Source organism: Lathyrus oleraceus, chromosome 5 (assembly GCF_024323335.1).
Source record: "Lathyrus oleraceus cultivar Zhongwan6 chromosome 5, CAAS_Psat_ZW6_1.0, whole genome shotgun sequence".
Taxonomy (NCBI): Eukaryota; Viridiplantae; Streptophyta; class Magnoliopsida; order Fabales; family Fabaceae; genus Lathyrus; species Lathyrus oleraceus.
Genome location: NC_066583.1, coordinates 459,003,993 through 459,012,034, shown reverse-complemented (window position 1 = coordinate 459,012,034; position 8,042 = coordinate 459,003,993).

Here is an 8,042-nt window from a genome sequence, read left to right as displayed (position 1 = left end):
ATGTGGCTTATGTCGATCACGACGTCACTATTGAACAGTTTGACAGCATTGTTGCAAACATCACTGCATGCAACACTTTGAGTTTCTGTGACGCTGATCTCCCTGAGGAGGGAAGAGACCACAACATGGATTTACATATATTTATGAATTGCAAGAACGACACCATGTCCAACATGCTGGTGGACACTGGGTCATCTATGAATGTATTGCCGAAGACCACTCTCTCTAGATTGTCATATCAAGGGCCTCCTATGAGGCAGAGTGGTGTTGTTGTGAAAGCTTTTGATGGGTCGCGTAAGACTGTGATTGGGGAAGTTGACCTCCCAATCAAGATTGGACCAAGTGATTTCCAGATCACCTTTCAGGTTATGGATATCCACCCATCTTATAGCTGCCTCCTTGGTAGACCATGGATTCACGAGGCTGGCGCCGTGACATCCACCCTACACCAGAAACTAAAATTTGTTAAGAACAAGAAACTGGTTGTGGTGGGGGGAGAAAAGGCTCTCCTGGTTAGCCACTTGTCTTCTTTCTCATACATTGATGCTGAGGATGAAGTTGGAACTCCCTTCCAAGCTTTATCTATAGCCGAGCTTGTTGAGAAGAAGTCTCCTTCATTTGCTTCCTATCGAGATGCGAAGCTGGCCATTGAATGTGGTGCAACTGCTGGTTTAGGAAAAATGATCGAGCTTGAAGACAACAAGTCCCGGGATGGCATTGGCTATTCTTCTGGGGTCTTCAACGACAAAGGGTTGTTCAAGAGTGGAGGTTTCATCCACGCCGATCAAAGTGAGGAAGCTGCTGCTATTCTGGAAGAAGATGCAGAGGATACTAGCAAATTTGTCATCCCTGGGGGGATCTGCCACAATTGGGTCGCTGTAGATGTTCCTACAGTCATTCATAGATCAAAGTAAAGCTTCACTTTGTTTAAAAACCCTTCTCCCATGCCAAAAGGAGAAGTGATGACATTGCTGGCATCATATATACAATGATGTTTTCATTCAATAAATTCATGTTAAACATTTGTTTTTCCAATTGTTTTCACTTTTTGCTTTTTGCATGAAATTGGTGATCATAAAAAACCCTAAAAACAAGAATAAAATCAACTTTTCATCTGCATAATGATTTGTTTGTTTAAATTCTAAAAAATTTTTATTATCCAAAATCATTATGCAGGTTGATTCTAAAACCCATTGAACATAATGATCCAACACCATCTCCCAATTTTGAATTCCCTGTATTCGAGGCAGAGGAAGATGATGTTGAAGGGATTCCTGACGAGATTTCCCGACTTCTTGAGCAAGAAAAGAAGATCACTCAGCTGCATCTCGAGAATCAGCAAAACAGTCCAACTGGGGCATTACAAATGTAATCATAAAAAAGAAAGAGGAGGGTGAAAAATCAAAATCAAAATCAAAATCAAAATCAAAAGAAAGAAAGAAACAGAAGCAAAATAGCACCCTCAAATCCCAAGTTGACTGATGCTGGATGGATTCAGAGTCGTTACGACCAAGTGAATCTGATCGAAAAGAAGAGATTAACTGCCATGTGTCATGGTCAGTTATATCAGCAAAGAATGAAGAAAGCATTTGATAAGAAGGTCAAGCCTCGTGTGTTCCGAGAAGGTGACCTTATGCTCAAGAAAGTCTTGTCTTTCGCGCCCGATTCCAGGGGCAAGTGGACTCCAAACTATGAAGGTCCATATGTTGTTAAGAGAGCCTTTTCAGGCGGTACTTTGATGCTTACAACAATGGATGGGGAGGATTTCACTCGTCCTGTGAATTCAGATGTAGTCAAGAAATACTTCGCCTAAAAAGAAAAACAGAATAGCTCGCTAAGTTGAAAACCCGAAAGGGCGGCTTAGGCAAAAATGAGCGTCTCGGTGGAAGACCCGAAAGGGCGATCCATGCAAAAATTAGAGACATAAAAAAATGAATTTGCATCCCGCTAGATTGAGTACCTCACCCTGGGGCAATCTAGGCAAAAATTAGGGATTTGGCAAGTAACTGCATCCTGACAAGACTTTCTATTTCACAGCTGTCTTTTCGTCAGAAATTCTCGATTCGTCGTCAACCGAAGCTTCAAATACATCGGATTCAAATTGGTAGAGAAATGGTCATTATGTTCAATGTAGCCCTCTTCCAATATATATCACCGATTTCAAATTTGTACAGATCTATGGAGTCTTGCCATTTGCAGACTACCATTCCATCAAATCAATTTGAGCTTTTATCCAATTATTTGCACTCTTATTTGTTTCTACTCAACAAATGTTTTGCATGTTTTTAATTGATAAAAATATCATTGTTTTCAAAATAAACAAAATATTCACAAAAACAGCTTTTAAACAAAGTGAACATTCACAATGATTGAAGGATACTCAGGAGATTCTCAGTGCTCTCCCAAGGGTGGTATGATTTCCAACAGGGTAAGGCATTTGTTCATATCTCGAGATAACTATATCTTTTTCCTGTAGAACCTTTTATGGTTTCTCCTCAGCGAGGTTGCTCAGTGCAGTGTTGGTCGAAGTTGTTCAGCTTCAGTTCCCCGGCAGCACAACATTCTTCCTCCTAGCCTCTACTAGCCCTATGGTGGCTTTCATCACTAGTGGAGTGTTGTTTTCGCCCTATGGTGGTTTTCATCCCCAGTAGAGTGTTGTTTGAACACTTTTGTAGGTCAGTCCCAAGCAGAGTACTTGTTGAAGACTTCAACTTTCCTCTCCAGCATTATTCTCCTCCCAACATGGGTGCTTTTCTTTGGAAGATTCGGTATTTGGTGGGTTGACATCCTAGTATCCCATTATTTCTTTGGATAGATCCCTAACGGAGTTGTTGGTATGATGAACTTCATCTATGCTATCTATCCCCATCAGAGATCTGGTTGCTTCCTGGCATCTCTGATCCCTAGCGTGAGTTGCTGTTGTGGCGTTTCTGCCTATACATTGAACTCTTTTCTCCGGTTGTGACTGACGATCCCTCTGGAAACCTCTTGAGGCCTTCCCCCATGCAGATATTTGGTGATTTCCTCATATCTCCGATCCCAGTAGAGTGGCTTGTTCTGTAGGATCTACTTGTGTGATCTTTTCTCCTTCAGATGGGTCTTCCCCAGTGGAGTTGCTTAGAGTTGCTTTCGTGGCAGTTCTTGCTTGTGCAGCGAGCTCTCTTTCCCAGCTAAGACTGATGATCCATCCTTGCAGATGATTTTGTTGTCTTTGATCTCGGTAGATTGTTTATTCTCCGGTGATCCTGGCTTTCTCTCATGTGGTGTAGTACCGGGCGTTTGATTCCTGGACCTGTTTGTGTTAGATATGTCTGTTTTGTCAGTATTCATCAAACATAAATCAAGCATATTCATGCATAAACATAACATTCAGATATTCATGTTGCATCTTTTGCCATATATCTTTTGTTTGTTATCTCCTGCTAAGTGGTGATATAGATCTCCCCAGTAGATCTCCACAAGCAGATGTCGGGTGTCTAATCTCTCAATATAGAGTCAACCCCATAAGCAAAAAGTGTCTGTCATTCCTTCTGCAGTTCCCCACTGAGTTATATCCTCGTGGATGACGGTTGTTTCCGTTCCCTCCCGACACACATAATGGGATGGGTTTTCCCTTTTGAGTTATATCCTCATTAGGATGAGTCTTGATTCAGTTTGCCTTTTTGGATCGTTCCTAAATAGGCTTCTTTGTGGCTGTCTCTTTTGCTTCCCTGTGGTATAAATGAATAGTTGCTTACTAACCGACACTCATTCATCTTATCCTCAGTGGAACTTTTGGCCTTCTACCTACAAACCGGTAGTCGTAAGTCCTATCTGTATGGTTTACTACCTACTAACCGGTAGTTATAAATCCTTTTTTTTATCCCCTAGCAGAGGTAACCTTTGTGGTTCATTCTGGTTGACGGCGGATTTTGTGGTCTTCTACCTACTAACCAGTAGTTGTAAATCCTATTTTCTCGCTTTGTTCCTCAACGGATCTTCGGTCTTCTACCCATCATCTCGGTAGTTGTAAACCCTATTTTATCTCCTTGCAAAGTTGACCTTGTTGTTCATCCCAACCGATGACGGTTACTTTTCCGTGGTTTTCTGCCTACTAACCGGTAGATGTAATCCCCTCTTTGTGGTTATCATTACCCAGTTTTCGGTATTGATTTTCCTTTCCCCTTTTGGATATTTGCTTTGATTAAGCAATCTTATCCCCAGCGGGTTTTCCCTCCTTCTTGTGGATAATTGCCGTATGCTAGCAATTTTATCCCCAGCGGGTCCTTTCACCGTTTGCCAGTGATATGTCCCCGGATCATTGATTTTTATCAATGCATCCCCGCTGAGTCCTCTTTCATTTGCCGTTTGTCGGTAATGTTTGTTGCTCCCTTTGATCGGTTATCATTATATACCTAGTTTTGGTATCCCGATGCCTTTCTTTTCGGATGATTTATCCTTTATTAACCTAGTAACCGGTGATATGTCTCCTGGATAATTGCCGTATGCTTGCAATTTATCCCCAGTGAGTCATCTCTCGTCTACCCTTTTGTTGTTGGTAACGATTGTGTATCTTTTCGGTTGATTTATCCTTTAACAACCTACGACCCGGTTATGGATAATCTTCCATGCGAGTATATTATCTACGTTTTGACGGCAATAGATAATATATCTCATGCACTCTTTGGGTCAAATCTTTTGATTTTTTCTCCAGCAGAGTGAGATTCGTATTCCTTGTGGAATCGAATGTCCATCCTATAAACAAGTCTGCTTTTCTAGCTTTCTTCAGGATGATGAGTGTTTTGGAACACAAACCAATTCACGATTTCGGTTGATCTATCCTTTAACAACCTACAACCCGGTTATGGATAATCTTCCATGCGAGTATATTATCTACGTTTTGACGGCAATAGATAATATATCTCATGCACTCTTTGGGTCAAATCTTTTGATTTTTTCTCCAGCAGAGTAAGATTCGTATTCCTTGTGGAATCGAATGTCCATCCTATAAATAAGTCTGCTTTTCTAGCTTTCTTCAGGATGATGAGTGTTTTGGAACACAAACCAATTCACGTTTTCGGTTGATTTATCCTTTAACAACCTACAACCCGGTTATGGATAATCTTCCATGCGAGTATATTATCTATGTTTTGACGACTATAGATAATATATCTCATGCACTCTTTGGTTGAATCCTTTGTTTGTTTCCCCAACTGAGTAAGATCCGCATTCTTTACAAAATCGAATGTCCATCCTATAAACAAGTCTGCTTTTCCAGCTGTCTTCAGGATGATGAGTGTTTTGGAACACACACCAACTCACGTTTCGGTCGGCCACCTATTATATACCCAGTAACTGGTATCCCTGGTGTTCCTTCCATGCGAGTGTACTATCCACGTTCTGACGGTAATGGATAATATATTTCATGCGCTCTTTGGTTGAAGCCTTCTGTCCTTCTCCAATCGAGTAAGATTCGTATCTCCCTTTGTGGAGTCGAATATCCATCCTAAAAAAAAAAAAATAAAAAAAAAAAAAAAATCAAGTCTGCTTTTCTAGCTGTCTTCAGGATGATGAGTGTTTTGGAACACACACCAATTCACGCCTTGGTCGGTCACCTGTTATATGCCTACAACCCGGTATCCCTGGTGTTCCTTCCCTTCTGCTCCCTATTATAACCTTGGTCCCCTGCGGAGTCAGATTTTCCTGAGTTGATGTACCTTTTTCAGGTCTTCCTCAGATGTTTTGGTTGATTGATATCTCTCACCCTTATACCGGTCTTAGATATTCTTTCTTCCTGAGCTTGTTGTTCTTTCACCCAGTAACCGGTGTTCAGATCGCATGTCTCTTTGAGCTTGTTACCCAGTAACCGGTAACACCTCATCCTCTTGTTTCCTCTGGAGAGTCTTTGTTAGACATTCCCCAGCGGAGTTTCTGTTGTGATTTACCCTTTTGATGTATTGGCATAACTCCCCAATATATGCATTTTTCCCTGGCAGGGAGGTTCTGTGTGAATCTTTCCCCAACCTGAGTCCGATTTTTTAATCTTTCTAGATTATTGGATTAAATCCTTATTGAAGGCGAAATCACCTTGGCCGGATGGACTGGAGTAACTTTAATTTTTCAAGTGAACTAGGATAAACTTATGTGTTGTTTGTAATTATCTTTGTGTGTGTAGTGTTGCTAAAAGTTTTTATTGTCAGTGAAAATAACTCAAGTCCCCCTTTCTTATTTTTCTCTACCTTCATATGCTTATTGTAGGGAAAAGTATTTCTAACATTAACATGTTAAAGAAGAAATTGAGAGAGTCATTTTCCATGAAAGGCATGAGGGCAGCTAAACAGATTCTTGGCATTAGAATCATGTGTGATAGAAAAGAGAAGAAACTTTGGATGTCACAAGAACACTATATCGAAAGATTGCTGCAAAGATTCAAAATGGAAACTTCTAAGGCAGTAAGCTCTCTTCTCGCTACTTATTTCAAGTTGAGTTTTAATCAATGTCCTTCAAGTGAAGATGACGCGTTTGATATGAAACACGTTCATTATGCATCTATTGTGGATATTTGATGTATGCAATGGTGTGTACAAGACAAGATATAGCACATGCTATTGGTACAATCATTAGTTTTTTTTATCAAATACAGGTAGAGAGCATTGGAATGTTATAAAATGGATTTTAAGGTATCATCACGGTACTACTTTTGTGAGGCTTTGTTTTGGAGGAGATAAGCCTACTCTAGTGGGGTACTCTGACTCTGATATGGATGGAGACATTGATTCTAGAAAGTCCACTTCAGGCTACATGATTAAATTTGTAGGGGGAGTTGTGGCTTGGCATTCCAAATTGCAAAAGTGTGTAGCACTGTCTACTACAGAGGCTGAGTTTATTGCAATTATCGAAGCATGCAAAGAGTTACAATGGTTGAAGAATTTTTTGCAGGAGTTTGGTTTTGGTAAAGACAAATATGTGTTATTATTTGATAGTCAAAGCGCTATTCATCTTGGTAAGAATCCAACTTTTCATAATAGATCCAAACACATTGATGTGAGATGTCATTGGATACATGATGTTTTGGTTGCTAAGTTGTTGGAGTTAGCTAAAGTTCATACTGATAATAATGGTTTTGATATGATGACTAAAGCATTACCAAGGGAGAAATTTGAAGCTTGTTGTGATATCGTCGGTTTGGCGATTTCCTCCACATAGTTGAGAGGGGGAGATTTGTTGGGTTTGGGCTCCCTTCCTATGTGGAGAAATGCCCAAATATGATTAGCCCATTTGTCTCACTTATTTAAGTGGAGAGGATCAATTTAGATTGAGAGAGATAGAGAGAAAATAAAGATTCAAAAGAGAGAAAATAGGAGAGAAACTCATTCCCGTTTTTCTGCAACAAATCCCACTAAATCAACGATCTCTGATTCGTTAACCGTCAGATCAAACACAAATTTGGAGGGCAGGTTCGTAACATATATATATATATATATATATATATATATATATATATATATATATATATATATATATATATATATATATATATATATATATATATATATATATATATATATATATATATATATATATATATATATATATATATATATATATATAACTTCTGACCTTTCAGAATTTAAAAACAACTTCTGAGGTGAGAGTTATCTGCTTCGTAATGAAGTTGTAGATTTGTGAAAATTTTCAGCTTTTTGATTCTTATTTGTAAGCTAGTTTGCTTTGTAATTGTGGTTGTTAGCACTAGTTTGTGAATCACTTTAAGACTCTCTTGTACCCTTCATTTATTATAGTGAAGTTATTTCTTTGGTCTGGACGACTTGTAGTTGTTACTCTCATATTGAGGGGTTTTCCATGTTAAAAGTATCGGTGTTCTTTTTGCCTTTATTTATTCGATTTTCTGTCCTATATTTGTTGTTGATCCTCAAGGTTCCTACAAGTCTGAAGAATTTTATATCCGCTGTCTATTGGTCTATTAATGTGTCTTAATTTTCAATTACGTATAAGACCAACAAATACAGACTTCCACTATTGGAGATGGTTGGTGTTACCTC